Source organism: Typopeltis vanoorti, chromosome 3, assembly GCF_054136105.1.
Source record: "Typopeltis vanoorti isolate ZY-2024b chromosome 3, IOZ_Tvanoo_1.0, whole genome shotgun sequence".
Lineage (NCBI taxonomy): Eukaryota > Metazoa > Arthropoda > Arachnida > Uropygi > Thelyphonidae > Typopeltis > Typopeltis vanoorti.
This window is the reverse complement of record NC_143551.1, coordinates 118,303,530-118,326,946: the sequence shown is the minus strand read 5'-3', so window position 1 is coordinate 118,326,946 and position 23,417 is coordinate 118,303,530. Positions and strand designations below refer to the sequence as shown.

General features: G+C 34.2%; 1 protein-coding gene across 2 annotated transcripts in view; it reads right to left on the bottom strand.

Annotated features, from left to right (window-relative positions):
* LOC150108512 (hepatocyte growth factor receptor-like) overlaps positions 1 to 18,398 on the bottom strand; it is a 186,795-nt gene extending 168,397 nt beyond the window's left edge. The window contains exon 1 of one of the 2 annotated variants that reach the window (XM_090415937.1): positions 18,374 to 18,398. The gene's annotated coding sequence lies outside the window, so the exon portion shown is untranslated. Of the gene's footprint in view, positions 1 to 18,266; positions 18,330 to 18,373 lie in introns of those variants that run through there. The other variant, XM_090415934.1, reaches the window with a different exon arrangement.
* Between the last annotated feature and the right edge of the window lie 5,019 nt (positions 18,399 to 23,417).

Sequence of the window (23,417 nt, the reverse complement as noted above, 5' to 3'; positions counted from 1 at the left end):
AGATATCTAGAAAGATTTATTTAAGTTAAAGGATATTACATCCCATATTATTTCATAGCCGAATAAGGAACTCAAAGAGTTTCATGCCGAATATAGAAACTATATAAAGTTCGGCGAGTCCAAGCGTAAGCAAATACCTGGATAGTGCAACACTGAGGCAACTCATAGTAAGGGTGGAGCAAGCTCCGATCACTATTCTTGGTATTTACCCATAATGTGAAACCCAGCTCCTAGGAAGCTGTATTACTGTTCTACATTATGAGAGAACCCAGACCTGTTTCAACCTTTATTTCAACACATACCTACTCATTGATGAGGTCTCATCAATGAGTAGGTATGTGTTGCACTATCCGGGTATTTGCTTACGCTTGGACTCGCCGAACTTTATATAGTTTCTATATTCGGCATGAAACTCTTTGAGTTCCTTATTCGGCTATGAAACAATATGGGATGTAATATCCCTTAACTTAAATAAGTTCATGTCGCCGAATTGAAGTCTTTGGCTCTTCATATAATTAATAATTTATCTAGAAAGATTTAATTAAGAAAACCTATTTGAAGGAAATTTTAGAACTGCACAAATAATTTGCTGAGCCGTCGTAGCAGTCGGTAAAGACGACAAATAATTTGTTTAGTTAAAATACAGAAAATTTATAATATCGAATATGAAAAGTTGTAATCCACAAGCTCATCAAAACTGAAATTTATTATTTTGTAAAATATATGCCTATATATCAAGAAGATATAACTCGTAACGATTTGCATCTACTTGATACAAAGAATGCAAATACAAAAGACCGCTAGACGGCGTTGAGAAAACATCTGGTTATACAAGACTGAATACGTTCCTATGTCCAATAATATTTCGCTGATAGAATTGCAGTCATCAGATATTAGGTGAGTGACAGTGTGGAATATTGACAAGTGGGGCAGCTTATTACCAAACTGCTTGTATACGTTAGTATTATTATTACATTAACTCTCCTGAAATCAAAGACGCATCGAGGAAGACAGAGAGAGAGCGCTATACATTACATTGCATTATATAGTATGTTACATATGCCAATTATTAGTTGAAAGAAATACTGCACAAAAGTTTATTTAGAATTCCAAATCTGATACTTAGAACTGCACGCTAAAATAGATCTGATGGTCATGTCATAGAAGAATCAAAGCATTTATTATTATTATTATACACACCTTATGGAGTCAAGACTCATATTTTTCTATAGAAAATTCTGAATTGCAGGAAATGATGGTGGTCTGAGTGATTCATTTCTGAATTCTCAACTTTCCTCATTACATCTCCCATGATGCCTTTCGTAAGAAGGACAGGAAACGATCTCTAAGTAGTTCATGTTTTTTTAGGTACCTAACATATTTATTTACACAGACACGGCGGAATCATTGATTGACTTGTTGAAAACGCAAGGCAATGTTTAAGAAAAGAAATAATAATAATAATGATAAATATTAGCATATAATAACACATATAATAAATTAATAAATATTATATATATATATATATATATATATATATATATATATATATATATATATAAAAAGAAAATGAAATCAGTCACCTCTATAATTTTTATGTGGCTCCCACCCATGAAGGGGTACGTTGGATTATTTTCTTTTTTTCTTTAATTTTATTTTTTTTATTTGTCCTTTACATAGTCTGGAAACCATGCTCTAGCGGCCAAACATAAAACTTTTCAGTCATCCAAAAAAGTGGGGCGGTGATCTTCCACCGGCCGATAAAATTCATCTCCCACCTAAAGACAATCACAACATATCCATTGCCCACGGCAGGATTCTAACGTGCGACCTCTTGGTTGGAAGAGAGATGCGCTAACCACTCGCCTAACCAGGCAATAAATAATGTTTTCTTTATTATTTATGATTCTGGAAATAATGTATGTTATTAATGTAGCGGTAATAAGTAATTTATTATGACATTACTCGTATTTGTTAAAATTAACCGCGTGCCTTAAAATTATAACGTTTATTAGCATAAATAATTATAATTTACTCATTTAACATAAAATATTTATTTACTACCAAGCCGGTGAATGATTATTATTTTTAATTATAAAATTTAAAAAATAAATAAAATTAGATCTCCAATCATGAAAGAAGCCTAACACTTTACTGCGTGTGGGAAAATATTTAAATTGTGACCAATGCTTGCGTAAGCTCATTCCCAGAGTGACCTTAAACTTGTACTTCTGCCTCGGGTTACATTTGACATCCTTTTATTGCTATCGGTGGCGTAGCTATTTCAGTACTGAGGTTCCAGATATTTTACCATATTGCTTTGTCATACGAGAAAATTGGAAGAGACTACAAAAGAATGCAGCTGTTAAAATACTCAGAATATTGCATAACAATGAAGATTGACGTCGTTCAAAAATAATTATGATTATAATAATTACTGACACCGTATACATAAGAACAGATTTGACTACGGTACCTAGACATCGAATTTCATCATTATTTCCCAATTATGCGCTTCGCCATCTATTTTAATGCTATGATATTAAAAAAGATGATGCAGCCTTATTGTTTTTCAGCTTCTTTTGGATGTTCGGTGAAATAATAATAGAAACATGTGTCATAATTGTTCATAAATTTAGCTAAAGTTTAAACCAAGTTTATTTATTTAATTTTTATTAATTTAATAAATCTAAAGTTTATTTATTTAATAATTGCATAAGTATGGTTGTGTAATTGTATAAGATAAGATAGCATATGATCAGGGCCGTACACACAGGCGCACGAGGCTCTGGATGGGGGGGGGGCCGAAATTAGACCTCAAACAACGAGAAAGGGACCCCGCACTATGCACCTAATAGCACTCTAATGAATCCCCTCCCGCCTCGGGAAAAGTAAATACGGCCCTGCATATGTGCTGTGTGAATATTAGTTAGGGCGGCCTCCGCGATGAGGCTTTTGACTCCAAGGAGATAATAATAATAATAATTGTCGTAATAATAATAATAATAAGTATACAAAAGATAAGCTAATGTTATCTGATTATTGCAAATGCAATTTTCTCACTGTCAGCTAAAGTCAGCTCCCTTTGAGCGGAACACTGACAGAACTTACGTTGTATGTCGACTTGAGATTTTCTTTTTACATTTATAGGAAGAAGCGATATACAGACTCTTATCTAAGCAACCTAATAACCGTGTTTTGGAAGTATTTTTACATTACAGTAGAGTAAAGACCACTCATTGTCAAGAGTGGCCTTTACTTTCAAATGCAGTGGGTTTCCATCCAAGTTATATAGCAAATGTCTTCTTGAATTTAGTTCTTCCGAATTAGGCATATAAAAAATAAAAAAGAATAACAATTCGAAATAGTTAAATATTTTTTCTCTAATTTTCATCTAAACTATTGTACATATATTCGATAGGATTCGAAAGATAGAATAGCGCAGGCAATACACAATATATCTAATAATGCGGATACGGATTCATTCAAGAGTTGTCTCTGATTACAACTAAAATCCTAGCGATGATTTTAGTCGATGTGTATGTGTTAACGACACAGGATAAATAACAACTTAAGTCTCAATTAAAACAGATTAATGATTTTTATAATAGTTAATATAAATGGGTACATTTTCATACTTATTACAAATCACAAACAAAATAAACTGTTTATGTTTTAGTCCTTGCATTATGATTGCCATCGAAATTTTGTAACCCACAGATTTGTCCGCATTTTCTCCATGGCCGACACGGGACCACCGGAATCATTCCAATATTGAAATTGGGCGAATAATTGAGATTCTGGGTTGATAGCAGCGAATCTATGAACTAGTTCCTTGGCAAGCTAGCAATGAATCATCCAACAGATGTTGAATCGACTGGTATTAGTTATGCATCACTCAGATATATGAATTGGGAATAAAAGACATCGATTCACTTTGTAATTATCTCCGAAGTAAGGAATGTTTCTAATTGAAATTCAATCAAATCAGAGTATCGCGATAACATCAAAATTAAATATCACTAATTTAAACCATCCACGACCACGTCAGTTTTTATTTCTTATTTTTTATGTATCTCACTTTCAAAATCTTAAGAATTTAGTATCGAAGACTGAAATACTGAAAAAACTAATTTTTTTCGCTAAGTGATGTGATGTGGTTCATGTTTGACTATAACCTTTTCTAAGTTATACGTTAGAGATTTTCGATTGCACTTTAAAATTCAGTATTTTTAAGTGAAGGTATGGAGGGTTCCCCCCTCCCGGAAACACTCGGGGATTTTTTATCCAGTAAACAATCAAACCAGCCAGAAGAACGGATGCAATTTTTGCTTCGGCCGTCATCCCAAATAACAACGGCATTCTTCCCACTCAACTATGGAACAGACGTTAGACATTTCAAGGCCATTAAAAAGAACTTACACAATAAGCAGGTAATAACATCAGCACGTGGCTGGATATAAACTGGTCTTAATTATGTGTGAAACGAATTAAGTTTCATAAAAGTGCTCAGAGAAAACGATGCAGAAGGAGAGAGAGAGAGAGAGAGAGAGAGAGTGGTTTTTTTGCAGAGTATTTAATATTTCCGTCGTATTTGTTTCCTGCATCGTCAAGGAATTTTCTCCGATACTTACAATTTACTTTTAAAATGTCCCCCCCCCATTCCTATTTCAAACACTCCCCTGTTGTAGGCATACTATGTTTCACTCTGAAATACGTAGTATGCGTTTCAGAGAGAGAAAAGATAAATTAAAGTCTAATTCTTGAGTCCAATAATTAATAACGCAAACTTTTCGAAAGGCTCATGCATGTTGCAATTTATTTAAAAAAAAAAAAAAAAACGATAGAAACGATACCCCGAGGGAACTGACAAAGGTGGAGCAATCCCTAAGCACTTCGTGGCCTTCCAAAAATCAGTTGAATATCTTGTGGACCACATCAGATATTATGCTGATAAGAACAGATCTTCCTCCTCATCAGCCATTTTCTGTTTACTGCTGGACGAAGGCCTCCCCCCCAAAATCCTCCATTCAGTCCTATCTTGAGTTTTCTATGTCACTGCGTTTCAGCCGTCTCTCTAATCTCATTCTCCTACTATCTCTTTAGTCCTCCTGTAGCTCTCTTTCCATCTCTGGGATACCATTCTGATATCAAGATGTTACACCATTTTTGAGTGTAACATCTTACAATATGACTTGCCCATTGCCATGTGGACCTTGTAATGGCTGTTATAATATCTCTCATCGAAGTTTGAGCTCTGACTGAAGTATTGCGCTTTCTATCTGGAATGGTAATGATCTTTTTATTTTCCTCTGAGTAATCCTCAACTTGTTAGTCAATTCTTTAGTCAAAGTCCATGTTTCACTTCCATATATCATCACGGGAAGTATACGACCGTCGAATATTTTTCTTTTAAGGCAGATTGGAATGTTTTTCTTTTGAGTACTTCATGGTGTTTCGAAAGACTATCCAACCCAAGTTGAATTTTACGTATAATTTTTTCTTCTTCTTCACAGCCTCCTTCTACTGTGATCTTTTGTCCTAGGTAAACATAGGAGGTTACTATATCAGTTTTCTGATATTCTATTTGTACTGGCTTTTTGTTGATGTGTTTATTATACATTTTTGTTTGTTTGTTTGTTTTGTCTTTGTATTTAATCCTTGCTTTTTTTTTACTTTCTGCATTCAATTCATTGATCATTTGTTGAAGTTCTTCTTTTAGAGTTTCCTAAAACAACAATGTCATGAGCAAGGAAAAATTGTAGATATTAAATTGTTTTTATCAATTTAATATCTGAGACGGGCCCCATCGGCCCTAAGATATTAAACTGATATTTGGAAGGCGGCAATGTGCGTAGCTTACTCCATCTTTGCCCCGAGTTGCCTGGTGTTGCACTACCTGCGGTCAGATATGGAGAGAAATGAAAAATATATATTAGCAGTACAAGTACAGTACAGTACAGTACATAATCTCACGAATAGTATAAGACACAAACAAGAAACGTGACATGCAAGGTACGGAAGGCAAAATCACATTATGAAACGAAACTAGCTGAACATTCCAAAGTGAATCTTAAGGAATTGTTTCGCTACGTAGCGAGTAAAAAGCAAAATGATTATTTTTGAATTTTGTTGGTATAAAAGTAAGAGAACCTGAAGAAATAGTTGGAACTATAAGTGATTGCTTTGTGAAGGTTTATCATCAGGATGAAGGCCAGTAGTAGCTGATGAGATAGGTGTGGATATGATCTCTGAAGCTGACGAACTGGAGGTGCTTGGGTTTATAAAAAAACTGGAAAAAAATCTCTCAAAATCCCATATTTTCCTGTGGAATTCTTTCACATGAAAAGATGGGATTTTGGCACTGTGTTGCACGAATGTGCAAGGATAATCCCTTGCACATTCGTACAAGTCAGCTCCCTTCCCTAGAGCACGGAAGGAAGGTACGATAGGTCCATTGCAGTGAAGGTGGGTTCAAAACGGAAGTTGAAAATTATAGACTTGTTACTATATCAGGAGTGATGGTTAAAGCTTTGGAAAAGTTGGCGAAAACCAGAATTTAAGATTGAGTGGAAAATAATTTGATTCTTTTTAGAGGTCAGCATGGCTATGTTAAGAGGAGGTCTGGCTTTAGCAATTCACTTTGTTTCTATAATAAAGTAACGCTAGAGTTGGCTAAAAATAATGCCTGTAGTGATATTGTTGGACTTTGCAAAATCCTTTGACCGAATACTGTACTCGAATCTGTTAAGTAAGCTAAAGCAAATGAGAATGAATACTGAATTGGTGAGATGGATAAGTGGGTGGCTGTCAGATAGGCATCAGAGAGTAGTGTGTGTGGTGGAGCGGAACCAAACAATATAAAGTGACCAGTGGTGTGCCACAAAGTTCTGTTCTTGGTTCACTGTTGTTTAATCTTATATTAATGCTATTGGAGGTAATTTGAAGAGTGATATCCAGTTGTTTGCTGGTGATGCTAAGTTGAGAAGAGCTATAGTAAATAAAGGCAATATAACGATCCTGCAGGATGATTTGAATAAGATGTCATTGTAGTCAAAGACTGAAAAAGTTTCAGTCTGTGTATTCTTTTGATGAGGTTTCATTGCTGGAAATTGATGAGGCCAGGGATCTGGGTGTTATTGTTGATATGGAACTGAAGTTCAGATGTCATATTGCAAAAACTGGCAAAACAGCTCAGAAGATCACTTGGATGCTCAAAAATACACTGACTAGTAGGGACAGAAAAGTCATCAGTCCTCTTTACAAGTCTCTGATACGTTCCCAACTGAACTCAGATTTGGTCGCCTGGGTTTGTTGATGTGGAGGTGGTTGAGAGGATCCAGAGGCGGGTAACTAAGATGGTTTAGGGGCCTTGGAATGTTCCGTATGAAAAGAGATTGAAGATTTAGGGGTTATGGAAATTGGTAGACAGAAGGAAGAGAGGTAACACGACAGAAATATTCAAAGTTACCAAAAGGGTTTTATAGAATGCAAGTGGAAGAAATTATTCATCATATTGCAGGTGGGGATAGAACAAGAAGTCATCACTGGAAGTTGAATAAAGCTTTAGTTACCAAGGCTGTAAGGTCTAGATTTTTTGCTACCAGAGTGGTGGACGAGTGGAATGGGTTGCCTGCGGCGATTGGTAGTTTTTGTCAGTGAATCAGTTTAAGGAGAGGTATGTCCTTAAACATACCTCTCCTTAAAGAGAGGTATAGTTGATGTTAAGTAAGCGTCATCAACTGACTTAACGCTTACTTTCTTTCCAATGAAAGGGCACCATCGAAACCGACTGAGCTACGGCCGCTCCTATTTGAGCACCGCAAATTGAAAATAGTCATATGCTTCAGATCAACAAGTGAGAAAATCCTGACATATGTACACCGTCATGGTAGGTTGCCCTTAAACACTTATTCTATTCACAGTTCTTGTGTTTGTTATGCTTCACTGTCGTCACCTGGTGTCACGAACTAAATTAGAAACAGAAAACCCGTCAGAGAAACTTTCTCTACAAACACGCGCCACCCCTTTCGTGCTACAAATAACAAATGAAAAAGAAATTCACAACAGATTTCTGTGGGACGCAGTAACAAATGGACTACCGTCGCAAAACCCACGCTAGGAAGTGAAAGGGTTTATTTATGCAGGTCTGCTGTTACTCACAGTTTTGCTAAAATCCATTACGGTCAAGTACATGGCTCATTCTTTAGCCCGATACCACCGTAGATTACTTCAGCTTGAATTACATGTCAGCACGACTTAACTGGCCTTGCCCTCCAGGTGTATTACTATGCCTTTTGCATAGCAACAGCGATTAACATTCGAGACTATATTAGAAATATGTAAGACAGCAAACCGGGATAAGATATTAATAATCACTTTAATCAAAAAACACAACGTTTCGTCATAATTTCATAGGACTTCTTCAGGTGTTAAAAAGAATGCTAGTAGAAATATAAACAGTAAAAGATCAACAAGGTTCTATCTGCTACAATCGCGCCAGAAGAAATCATGATTTCTGATTATTCCCCCAATTTAGTATCATAAGAAACAAAAAAGGTATAAATATTCATAATGCCGAAGTTGCAAGATTTTTAAGACTGTCAATTTCAATTAGCTTGAAATAAATGTAACGAAAACATTTAGTGCAATTTTATTTGTCATCGCCACTTTGCTAAACCTGGAGCGGAAAAAGTGGAGGGTGTTGGATAGCTCAATCAGCTGTTGCAAGAAAACCATCGAAAGATTGAAGTGAGGAGGACAAAGCTGTCATATTATATTCCGGAATATACTGAAATATAACGAACTTCTTTTTATAGTTTTTCTCTCACTCTTACTATATTTTTAGAATATTACTAGAAAACGCAATAATATATCTTTTTATGCCCATCTTACAACAAAAAACGTTCTCAGGAATGTGGCGCACTTGGTCAGGTTAGTCACGTCTGGAATAACCTTACCAATGGAATTCTGAGCATGCCACTTCGGTGGCCTCTTTCTAAATGACCTTTGTGACCTCACTATTTTTGTAAATGTTCGTTTCCTAGGCTAAGACATGACGCTTCGTATGGAGACGGTAAAGGAATTGTTTTCAGACGAGACTTTGTAATGTCACCATATAATTTGAGGGTGGGGTCCATTTTATGTACTGCAGAATAAATAAAGAATAAAGATGTCCCAATTTGGCTAAGGATTTTTCTATTTTTATTAATCTTATATATTTTTTGTATTTTTCTTCATTTTTTATTTAGTCCGGAAACCTTGTATTAGAGATCAAACACATAACTTTTAGAGCCATTTCCAATAAGCGGGGCAGTCGCAAATGACCATGTCCATTTTTAACGGCAAATATTACCATGATGGTCATTAAAAAATGATTGCAAACTTACATGGGTTACAGGGCCGTTATAAGAAATCTCTGGATCCTGACATGTGGCTATTATAACATTTGTCATTGTTTTATTGCTGCAGTAATTGTAATTCGACATGTGTATCACTAAAAAAATATAAAACATTCATTGCAAATAATATAATAACGTATTATAAGGAAGTCGTTTAAGTAATGCAAGTGAAAGTTAACCAAACAGTAATCATTTACATACAATTATATCCATTAAGATAGAAAAAAATACTGTACTTAATGTATACCATTACAACAGCAGATTTTTTCTATCTTTTCTACGTGATAAAAATCGTATTATAAGACACTGGTTCAGATAAATGCTAGCTTACTCTAGAGAAACGTTGGCTTCTAAATATTTAGTTTATTATAATTAAAGTTTCACAATTATACTCGCAAGTGGTTTTGTTCCAGAAAAATTCATCCTTAGAAAGACCTAATGCGGATGTCTAGATTAAGCTTGAACACAAGGATCCTTAGTTAGGCTTGGATTGATCCTACACTCTAAATTACGAGAATTTCCACCACTGCAGTATTCGTAACAGTTTAGGATTCCAACTCCTAGAAAATGAGGATCAATTTTAAAGTCTTTTGCTATCTAGAATGAACTAATTGGACGGAAAAATAAGAAGACTGTTTAGAGCTTGCTTCGTTTCTTACCACATCAAACACCACACTCTGATCTTTTTTCTTTTTTTTTCTTCAGATAAGCTTATAGGTTAACACAGATTTGAACATAATAAAAATTCACCAGGAAAAAAAAAAAAAGTGCAGAAGCATTACTATAGTCAAAATGATATCAGAACTACGAATTACTGTTGTACTTGGATGTGGTGGTAATAGCAAGCAGCTTAACCAGGTGCGTTTTTCTTAACCATCTTCGCCAACGTCATATTACGGTTCGGTACCTGATTAACGAATCTAATAGTAGGAATTGCGAAAATAAGACTAGGGATGGAGAATCAAATACATAATGTTTCGACCCCTTAGATATATGTGTTGTGAATTGAAGCATAAATTGAAGAATTCGTCTAAGATGCTAAAAATCTTTATTAGAGCTTTTCAACAGAAGACGAGTTAATCGATTTCACAGTGGTGATAAGATTTTTCTCTCACAAAAAAAGATAAACTAGCCAGAGAACGCGCGCAGTTATCAGACAAAAATGAAGGACAGATCAATGGAATGGTGCTTTGGCCTCTCATGACAGAAAAGTAAAAAAAAAAAAAAAAAAGAAAGAAATATATTTTTAACAGTATTAAAAATTGGATTTCAACAAAATATAAGGAGTTATTCACTTCCTTGTTTAATAATAATAAAAAAAAAAAAACTTCTAGCACTTTCTCACATTTCTCTAAAGGAAGTAGGCTACACAGTTTTTTAAAAAGTAACTTTTCCAAAATCGGTAAACCCTTTATGCACTCTTTTACCATCTCCAAGGTTCTGGCCATTCATGTTCTAGTATTTCATATTTCTGAATTTAGGGACACAAAACACACGTGTTGAAAAGATTATTTTACACTAATTTTGACATACTTGTAACTGATCACCGTGTAACCTTAAAAGAAAAAATGTTCTAGTATTTATTTGTATGCACTGGTGTGTGTGTGTGTGTGTGTGTGTGTGTGTATGTGTGTGTGTCCCTCCCAACTGTGAACCCTACTAAGAGGTAATTTTATTTTTTACATGCTACATTGCATACATTTTATGCGAGTTTCACTAGCGAAAATAATATCAAAAAAAGAAGAAACGCCACAGAAAATCACTGGTTATGCAACACTAATAATTCCCTAGCCCAGATTGAATTCCATCTAGGATCGAATAGCCCCCCCCCCCCCGCGAGTAGTCCCATTTGGCCATTGCCGAGTTATTTCATTTTCGTGTCTTTTTTTTTCAACCATTGTTTGCTTTTTCAACTAGAATCTCTTTCTAATAACACACAGTTTTCTTCAGAAGTTCTGTTTCGATACAAGCTAAGCCATGGTCACTAGGAAATTAATCTTGTTCAGTAAAAGGAAAGGAGATAACGAGGGAAGTGGGGGGCATTTGAATGCTCCTTATCGCTGTACCTACATTTGAAAAGAGGGGGTCACGTTTCCTTTTGCTGTATCCTGGAAGTAAACGCCTACACGTTCGCTAACATGTCTGGAAGAATTAACACTTAACCAAACTTATTCTAGAAAGAAAAATTCCAATTGTCAATTAGTCTTCACTTTTCCTTCCTAAACTGCTTCGATTGATCTATTTTTAAAATAAATATATCAATTAGATTTCATATTATTCTGATTACCTTTATTAAGGGTACATCACCGATTAATTCACTATACTGTTACGCATGCAGTGGTATATGTTTTTTTTTTTTTTTTAAAATATGCTGTATATTAAAATTTTAAATATGAATTACTATTTTTATTATATATTTTTACTATGAAGTGCATAATAATCGCTTTTGCATTTGGTTTAATTTTAAAATGTGGCATAAAGATAAACACAATGGCCATCTTCATCTCCATTAATCAAAAGAAATATCTCTTAAATCGTATAAAATGCTTCAAAAACATTCAGGAGAAAGGTTCGCGTAAATCAAAACGAAAAGATCATTTTATGAACCACATGAAAATTTCCTTTTTAGAGAAAAATAATATTAAAATATACAAAAGTTGGACTGGTATATAAAGGTAATACAGCCATAAATGTTCAAAAATAATTCGAAAAATTAAAAAAAAAAAAGAAATTGTAACAATCATAATAGTAGCTACGCTGCTGTTATGCAAGATCCTAACAATATATATATATATATATATATATATATATATATATCTTGTATACATATATATATCCACCCACGAAAGGTCAAAGATGTACTCAACCTGTAGTACATTTATACCGTGAGAGACCAAACATGGAACTTTTTCAGCCACTTCAGGCCTCCATTGCACCGGGCGATGAGATTCACTTCCACCTAAAGACAATTACAAACATCCATGCCAACGGCGAGATTCAAACCAGCGACCTGTTGGTTGGAGAGCGGGTACTCTAACCACTCGACCAACCAGACCGGCCAATATTGGCTTTTTCCACTGAAGGTTACGGGTTAGGAGGGTTCATTCATTCTCTAAAAAGGAAATTTCGAAAATTTCCTTTTTAGAGAAAAATAATATTAAAATATACAAAAGTTGGACTGGTATATAAAGATAATACAGCCATAAATGTTCAAAAATAATTCGAAAAATTAAAAAAAAAAAAGAAATTGTAACAATCATAATAGTAGCTACGCTGCTGTTATGCAAGATCCTAACAATATATATATATATATATATATATATATATATATATATATATATATATATATATATATATATATATATATATATATATATATATATATATATATCTTATATACATATATATATCCACCCACGAAAGGTCAAAGATGTACTCAACCTGTAGTACATTTATACCGTGAGAGACCAAACATGGAACTTTTTCAGCCACTTCAGGCCTCCATTGCACCGGGCGATGAGATTCACTTCCACCTAAAGACAATTACAAACATCCATGCCAACGGCGAGATTCAAACCAGCGACCTGTTGGTTGGAGAGCGGGTACTCTAACCACTCGACCAACCAGACCGGCCAATATCGGCTTTTTCCACTGAAGGTTACGGGTTAGGAGGGTTCATTCACTCGTAAACTCGGGTTTTACATCTTGCACGCAGGAATCGGCCAAAGAACACAATTTACTGACAAAAATACTATTTAGTGGGCGGTAGATTGTGCATGGTGGATTATGTAATGTGTAAGAGAATGTACGGTGTTTTCCCATGATGACTCCTTGGAGAGTGTTTTTTTTTAAATTAATTTTAATTATTATTATTATTAATTTTTTAATGAAGGTTGTGCTGGAGGGCAGAGTGAGCTGGTTTGAGATCTATTGCCAAGCAGAGAACCAAAAACTGAACAGCTTTTCAAGACCGTTTCCGCTGAGTTACTATCAAGTCTGGTGGAAGTTTTTTCCGGTAGCAGTGACAGACAAACGGTCCCCAGATGCCAAGAAGGACATCGAAGCGTTTAGTAGACGAATAGGGATATACGCATCTCAGCAGATATACAAGATATACACAAATTCACGCATCACAGGCTATAATTATTTATTTATTATTATTATTATTTTATCATTTAATATTAATTTTAATCTCATGTATTTTGCTATCTTGGAAATTGTTCAGCAGAAACAACAGGTTTGGGACATGTCAAAGAAAGCATACAAAATATTCTGACCGCTACCAAATATGCGAAGAAACTTATATTTTCACTTTCAGACATGTTTTCAGGTTGGTCAAACACATTTTTAACAATTATTGTAGCTTTCCTTGTAAATCAATGATTTTATTGTTCTTTTTGTTTGCTTATCCGGATACGTTTAAATTTATACGTATGGCATCATCACAGAGATGCTAAAAATAGCAAAATAAAATAAAAATCTTCACAATTAAACAATCACAGCAGCAACAGCAACAACAAAAAAGAATGGTTCCGCTACTTCCTGACAACATGAAGTGACTGGAAGTGAAAGAACCCAGCTCTGATGCTAACGAAGTGAAGTGTCGTGAACCGCTTGATAAAATACTGAATGAAGAAATAAAGAGGTTAGCGGTGGTCAAAAGTTCGCCGCTACTCATATGGGAAGCGATTCACCACGCGAAAGATTCGAGTCTGTTATGTAATTAATGTTGGGTACGTAACCATTCTTCTTAGAAACTAGAACGGATCGTGTTTGTGATTATTGGTGCTTTGGGCATAAATAAGGGCACGTGCAGTCAAGAAAAAAAAAAAAAAAAAACATTAAAGCAGCGGCCTAGTGAAACATATGGACAGCCAGATAATTATAGGGGACCTCAGCAAATGTACTTGCCTTTTTACTACTTTTTTACCTGTTTAATTCCTATAAATTATATTTATTTCACCAGGTAAACTCCGTTAGACGAATATAATTTAAAAGCATTTCGGGATCTTTGCACTGTGGAAGTACAGTCCGAATAAAGTAGTCTGAAAGCTTTCGCCATCGTACATCTCGATGCCTATGTTTAAGTATAGGCTGAATTATATCATAACAAACGGAATAAATATGCCGTTAAAATCAAGTGTAATTATAAAAAAAAAAAATTAATAATTGTCCATAAATTATGTTCGTTCTCCTTTATGTCAATTTCGTGCCATATACGATATCAATTATTATCACAAAACAGAATAATAAGGCATAATAATAAAATAATAAAAATTACAATAATAATTATTATTGAAACTGTACATCCATCCAATTTGTTCTAAAATCGGTTGAGCCTCTTCATTAGGGGGTTCGATCAATTTAATGCAGTCATCTGGCCATTCCACTGCTGCATCGAAGGATAAGCATTTTATGTCTGTAGTTGTGTGTTCACGGGGTCGGTTTGCGTTTGAGGGATGAAAAACCGATGAACTCTCCGATATCCGGAGAGTTCATCGGACTTTAATAGGAAATAATTATAGATTAATATGGTTTCTTATTGTCTTTCTTGTCCGATAACTGTTTCATGTCTGTTCATGGGACTGATTTGCCTGTTTCCGGGAGGAAAAGCCCACCCTACGCAGGCTCCATTATCATTATTGTTGCTAGTAGTAATATGCGACTTCAATACAGCAATTATTATGGGATGAATTTTACTCAGATTCGCTATTTGAAACTTTTACAAGAAAATGTCGAACCGTTCTAGTTTTCTGTTCAGCTATATTCGAGGCAACAAAGAAACGTCTTGTCCAAATTATGTATTACACTAACTCTCTTACTTAGTGGAATTAGTAGAAGTTGTCGGTACAAGAAGCTGTCTGCAGGGTTCAGTTTTTGTTCTAAATGGATCACTTTTATCATAACATTTTCGAAAAAAAGTTTCGAAATATATTAGCAATTCCGCTTTGGCTGGATCAATTTAATAAAATTTTAGTTAAAAATTTCGGTGAATTTTTTTTTCGATGAATTGCATTTTCTACGAATTGTCGTTCGATGAATTGTTCACTCGAAAAATTGACTTTTCGATGAATTTTCTTTCGATTAACTTTTTCGATGAATTTTCATCGAACCGAAAAACCGAGATTCTGGGAAGGAAAAACCTTGCCACCTCCGTATGAGAAGTCAAAGAGTAAGTATTTTGTCTATATGTGTGTGTGTGTGTTTACGGACAGAATGGTCTCTTCGCGGGATGAAAAACCCGAGTTTCAGGGAAAGAAAATCCTACAACCACCGCGAGACCGTCTGACTTACCTTCTGTTCAGAAAGCCCTGATAAAAGTTCTTCACTTCTTAGACGGGGGATTCAAACTACGTTTCCAATCAAAGGGATTCGTCTATAGCGACTGAGTTACGGAGAATCCGGAATTGTATATATATATAGTTACGGAGTAATATATATATATATATATATATATATATATATATATATATATATATATATATAATACACAAACGTTCGACTCTGATTTGTGGATGAGACTTTAAGTCTTTGAATTGTACTTGTCGTACGAAATATTTCTTTCTTTCTTTCTTTTTTTGCTAGCTTTATAAATATTAGTACCATCTGTCCTCACTGTTGTTTCAACTTACATAGTGCCTTTATGATGATCTTGTATCTTCAGTGTGTAAACGTTTTCTACGTTCCTTTTTCAGATATACTAATGAAAAAATACCTCAAGTTCCTCCTGTGATAAACAGAATTTGAATCTAAGTCCCCTTTCCAGACATGCGACACGTGATAAAAACCATTCCACTATACGCAGATCGTCAATCGATACTGAAGTGATAAAAAATAAAAAATAAATTTAATACAATCTTCGAAAAAAAAAATCTTAATTATGAATAATATCCAAGAATTTTTGGGCAGATGTGAGCCTGATTTAGTTATTTAAACATAATGGCAAATGGAAGACAAAACAAGCGAAACAGAAATGTCAAAGAAAACACCCAGAAACCACCAAAACATTGTTATGAATTGCTTTAAGAAGTTCGAAAAGTGGGGAAGGACTAAATAGAGGCCTAACAAATAACAGAATGCGGCAGAAAGTGTTCATAGAAAGTGGTAAGAAAATCTTCACAGAAAATGTTAAGAAAATTCTATGTTTGTGTTGTACATTCCAGAAAATGATGATTTGATGATCGAATCAGCGATCAATTGATTTGATTTATTACAATTGAAAAGTAGTTGCGAAATAAGTGGAACACTTCTCTAGCTAAGTGGATAACAACGCAGCCCTTTTCTTGAGAAAACTGTCCTATATTCCTATGTCTACAAACAGTACTGAAATACTGTTTAATCATCTATTCAATTTTCATCTGTCCGAAACGGTTGAGCGCCCCCCCCCCCATTACGGATTGAAGGCAATTTAATGCAGCATCGGGTTGCATAAAATCATTTTATGTCTGTAGAATATGTGTGTTTACGGGGCCGATTTGCTTTTTGCCGGATGAAAAACCCTTTCACTACTGCATAAGACTGGCTAACTGATAAAAGGTTCTTGGCGTAGTGGATGGGATTCGAACCCAGGTTTTTTCCAACCAAAGGGCTTCGTCTATGTCGACTGAAATAGAGGAGCTCCCACTATATGTTTTATTTATTGTTTAGCTCGCACGCACGCATGCACACCAAGGTAAATACATTTACCTTTATCATATGCCAGCCTCCACATTTCATTCCCATTAAAATCTATAAATATGCCATACGACACGTAGTGGAGGATGACTTGCCATAAAAATGAAACATTTTAACTTCCGTAGGGCTCGAAATGTAAACAGTCTCGTGTATAAGTCTATCACTTTTTTAAATCTGTATTATTTATTATCTTCCTTAAAGTACTACTAGGCAAGAAAGGAACCTCCTCGTAACAGTTTTTGTATGATTTTACACACGCACGCACGCACGCACACGCACACACGCACACACACACACACAACACACACACATTGAAAACAAAACAAATTCCAAAGATTCTACTCGAATATGAACTTTCAGTCTGTCGCATGATTTTAGTTCAAAAACGAATGATAGTCAAAGGCACCAGAAATATTTTTATTAATCTTTCGCACAAGTAAATGAAATTTAAACAACTACAGAAACGGTGATAAAAAATGGGGCGGATATATCTTGTAAACGCATTTAAAATTAATTCAACACTCATCATTCAGCTTAACAATGTATGTACCGGTACAGCTCTATTTAAGTGAAGGACAACAGCAAGTGTTCTTTTATACGTAATATGCAAGAGCGCGCAGTTATGAGGAATAGATGTTTCTTACGAACCTAAGCGTCACGTCTTCCCTGTAATCAAAATGGTCATAAACAAATATTTCCGAAATTTACAATTTTTTTTTTTTTTACCAGTACGCCGGTATACTGCATACCAGAAGTTTTGTTTCTTCATAAAAGAAAACATTTTGATAATTTAATAACAACTCTTTCATTAATTTTACTTGTTCTCGTTGTTCAGGTGATAAACAACTACTAAATAAAACAGAACATGTAAATTACATAAAGCTTAAAAAATAATAAAATTAAAAAACATCTCAGAAGCTTGTTTGTATATCGATAATTTTTTTCCCTTTTAGCAGAAAAAAAAAAAAAACTACAGTGCAATTTCAAGTAACGTTATTTCCATCACCTATAATCGTTCAACAATTTCATCATCGTCTGCTGAAGAAACGAGAAGACCGTTAAAGAAATTATAAGCTGCACTCGGCACCAAATTCTTTAATAAATAGTTACAAACAAATGTCTTGAAAATAGTAGGAGCAATTCGTTATCCTTTCCGAACTATACTGGCATTATAAAAGTAAAATGACTTACCTTCGTGGTCAAAAGTACTAATTTTTACACTACTTTAACAATCGCAACATTTGAACAGGTAATACAACGCGTTATGAGGAAAACACCAATCGGTAAAAGATTCTCACCTGTTGAATATCTAGTGCTGCCATCTAATGGAAATTTCAGGTAGTTATATGTTCTTGTGTTTGCTGTGGTTGCAATCAATGGCCAGCAAAATACTGTACAATTTTTCCAGCGTGTTCTTAGGCGTCTTTAGCTTAAGGGATAAGGAAATTCTCGAAACCGTGCCTCTCCGCCTACGGATTTCCGTCGATTTGAAGTCTAAGGAAAAACGTGAGTGCGTATTGGGGGAGGGGCAGATTTGGAAACTCAAACTGGTTGATGAGGTGTTCAGGATATAAAAAACTAGTTATTACTCGACATCCTGCCTTCAGTAGTCTAGAAAACTGTCATGAATGAAAACGTGCGACCTGAATGGTTGTTGTTTTTGCCCTACCCAAATTCAGTTGCTTCGTTCATTAATGTTTAAATGTTAAGCCTTGAAATTCTTATTTTGTTAAAAAAATTTCATTCAAAAATAAATAGATGAGTTTAAAGCGTCTTCACAAAAGTGTTTTAAATAAGAAATATTTGCACTTATTACGCTTCTGTTTTTTCTTGTTTTTCAGAGTGAATCACAGAAATTTGCATGCAGCTGACACATTAACGAAAACCAGTTTTCGGGTATTTCATACCAAACAATAATAAATAAATAATAAATAAATAAAATAAAATTGCAGGCATCCTCAAGGTTATTATTTATTACTATAACAAATAATTCATGTGGTATTTTATTTTATTGATAAAATAAAATACCACATGAATTATTTGATGAATTAATAAGAATGAATTAATAAGATGAATTAATAAGAAAGTTAAAATATTTTCAATATTTTAACTTTCTTATTACTTTAGAAGTTAAAAGTTTCTTTCCCCACACCTTGAAAAGATAATAATCGAAAACAGATTGATTATTCATAAAACTCTGCAATCCACAAACGATCTTCTTAGTTGTTAGAATCTGCTAATAATTGACTCCAACTTCTATAAATAATATAAAATAAATCCAAGATCTTAAATCCTGAAGGAAAACCTAATAACCATCTCACACGATCGCCCGAGGTTGAGGTTCACATAAGAAGTGATGTTCCTAATCCTAACTGGTGTTTATTTAGCAATGCATATTGTGAATGTTCTACGGTTGATTTTGCTGAGTTTTGGAATTTAAAAGCCAGTTTCTTTTGGAGAATAAATTGTATTTAACTGCGCAAAAGATTGATTAATTGGAATTGGGTGAAGAATATTTTTCTACGCGGTGACCAGGAATGAACCTATGAGGATCTTTCTTCATATGCTGCATCATAAAAGTTACCAGGAGACACAGACGTCTTTTATAAATTTTTCTAAAATCATCATTATTATTATTATTATTCGTGATACCTCCAAGGAGTCCGAAGACTCATCGCTAGAGGGCAACTACTGTACAACTCTTCGCCTCCACCACTACACCGAACTTCTACTACCAATCATCTATATAAACGCCATCTACTGCCCACCACCACCACCACTAGTATTTTTTGTCTGTAAATTGCGTGTGTTCTGAAGGGCCGATTTGTCTGTATGATATTTTAAAATACATTAAAATAAGTTATAATCTTTGCATTTATATTGAATGTCATAGCTGAAAAAGTTCAAAGAACATCTAAATAAAAATTGTTGCAGTTAAGACGTGAAAAAAGTAAAATAGTATTAGTAGTTAATAATCTACAAAATCTGTTTTTCCCTTGGGGTAATTAACTATTAACCACTAGCTACCATTAGTCGTTTGTCAACATGTCGCTGTAGGTTATGCGACAAGTTCGATCAACCTCTCGCTGACATAATCTATCTCGCTAATATACAAATGTATGGAAACTTCTGCTTTCATACATTTGTCTGATACATATATGCCATGATAAAAGAAATAAAATCCTCTAACTCTTTTTATTCCCAACGGGAGAGTCGTTTTAAACCGATCTCTGAGCCCATCAATGATTTTACTGGCATCAGGGAGAGATTAGGATAAACAACTTCCACCATTTCGTGGTGCTAAATCCCGACAGGTGTATTATTGTGTAAAAGAGTGTGAGTTCTACGGTCGATTTTTATGAGTTGCACTATTAAAATACGGATTTCCAGAAGGGGAAAAAATCTCTACTTGCCTGTGCCAAAGATTGGCCAAATTAGGAACCTGGAAAAAAAAAGAAAAAAAAATCTAGTTAAAAAATAATCTAGTTAAATCATCATCATCCTAGAATCGTACCCATAATCGTTCTTCAGAAGTCTCTTGGTGAGTTTTTCTGGCCTGTTTGCTGGCAAATTCACAAACATAACGAATAGTCTCATACCCTTAGTTGTTCCGGTGTAATTTCAACCAACAGTATTACATCTGTGTGTGTGTGTGTGTGTGTGTGTGTGTGTGTGTGTGAAACAGAGAGAGAGAAGTAGAAATTGTTCTGCCTTTCTCGGTGACCATGAAACCACTGACGCATCATTTCCCTTGTAATTCATGTCTTTCCTGTATTGCCGTTTCAGTGGACGCCATAAAAATACACACCTGTTCCGTAAAAGGTCGTACTCTCTCTCCCTGTAGAGACATAGCTGAAATACTTTTCATGTTTTTGTCGCTCCTGCTCTACGCTGTTTAATAGCGAATGATAGGGACATGGCAAATTGATGTTTATGCAACTGTTTATAGAAAGATGAAAGGCTTTATTTTAAAGAGGATCTTTCTTATTCTTTTGCGTTTCAGTACTGTACTGTACTGTACTGTACTGGGCTGTACTAATAAAAAAAAGCTTGATATGTTAAAGCAGACTAAACAAAACCGCTATTGCTCTTGATAACGTGTTTGAAAAAGTAAAATGTACATATTACAACACACACACACACACACACACACACATAGAAAAATGGCCCAATCATAAACGCAACAAATCACGGATTTCCAAGAACAAAGAACAAGAAACCTATATCATTGTGTAATTCATTATGGTTACATTATTATTTTTAAATTATATAATATAATTATATTATATATATATATAATTATATATATATATATATATATATATATATATATATATATATATATATATATATATATATATATATATATATATATATATATATATATATATATAATTTAAAAATAATAATGTAACTATAATGTAACTATAAATATATAACTATAGATTTCATTTTTCATCTAAGAAACTTGCTGATAAAATAATAAAAAATAGTGACTACACATTCGCCAATTTCTAGAATGCTTTCACGTTGAATGTCAGTGATTGGAAGGACTTAAGTTCGAACCACCGTTTATACCACTTCCCTTCCCAACATTTCGTAGGTATTTTCCACAACAATCGAATTAGCTGAGAAACATAATACACCATACTCACGAACTGCAATGTCAATTCTTTTCATTGATTTATATTGTAAATACTGGCTTCCTCATTTTTCATTAATATGACTTCATGAAATAACAACAAAAAATGTTCTATTATTCATCTCCAAATATTCACGCTAATCCTCCCACTTGCTTGCATTTTACTGCTTCTAATATACCCTTCTATTCTACTGGAAACTACATGCAAAAAATAAATAAAAAGAAAACAAATATTGTACTTATTTCGATATTCTTTAACATAATAGAAAAAGTCATCATTTTTTACCACTCGCAAGTCCACCAGCTAATAAATAATCAAGAAGCCTTCTCAGCAAACTCACTTTCTGTGTAAATTCGGTGATGATAAATATCTTCTCCCCCCCCCGTCAAATTTCTCTGCAGTTAATGCAACGTGACCAGGGTATTTTTTCTTCTTTTTTTTTTTAATGAAAGACCACCCTGGCTCCAAATGCTATCTCTAGTTTCGATGACAACAGTATACATTATTCCTCCTTCTCATTTGATAAAACCGTACACTACTCAAAACATTTGTCTGTCTGATGAAAGACAACGTTGTCATTGCTCTTTCCCTACACGAAAATGAAACGGGACTGTATTGGTTTTTCTTACTTACTCAAAAAAATAGCAATAATAAAAATAAACTAAAATAAATAAATAAAAACTAAATAATAATAATAATAAAACATTTTCTCTTATAACTGATACCCGATTCGTTTTCACAGGCTACATTTTATATCCAACCTTTCCTGGCGCAAACACATTAAAGCAAAGCCTCCTTAAAAATCTTTATTCCATTGATTATATGTTTGATATGTTAAAGCAGACTAAACAAAACCGCTATTGCTCTTGATAACGTGTTTGAAAAAGTAAAATGTACATATTACAACACACACACACACCTTTTCTTACCATTTCAATTCTATCTTTTATTTCCGTTTATGGATTGCATCCCTCATTTAATCAGCATTGAGATATTTAAACTTTGTCACTCTTTCTATTTATTTCCCATTTAAAGAAAGTGCTGAATTAAAAATTAGTTTCTTGCTTATGACCATGAATTTAGTTTTGGTGATATTTATTTTTAATCTCATTTTTCCACTTTCTTCATTCACTAGTTCCAGCAGATTTTGAAGATCCTGAATATTGTCAGCCAGGAGAGCTTTGTCATCAGCATATCGAATGTTACTGATGATGTCACCATTTACATTAATCCCTTCCTCTCTCCCTTTTAAGATTTTTTGAAATACGGCTTCTGAGTATATGTTAAAAAGAAGTGAGGACAGCACACATCCTTGCCTTACTCCTCGTTTGATGTTAATGGAGCCGGTAATAATGTCATCAACTTGAACAGATGACTTTTGGTTCAATATAAGTTTTAAATGATCCTGATGTCTTTACCATCTAATCCAATTCTCTTTAATAGTGCAACCATTTTAGTATGTTGGAGTTTATCAAATGCTTTCTCGAAGTCCATGAAGCAAATGAATACTTCCTTGTTTTGGTCAATCCATTTTTGGAATAAGATTTGAGAACAGAAAAGAGCCTCTCTCGTTCCCAAACGGTGATACCCAAATTGAGTATCATTGATGGTGTCTTCACATTTTCTGTATATTCTTTTTTGAACTATTTTCAGAAACATTTTGAGAACATGACTCTTTAGGCTGATCATTCTATAGTCA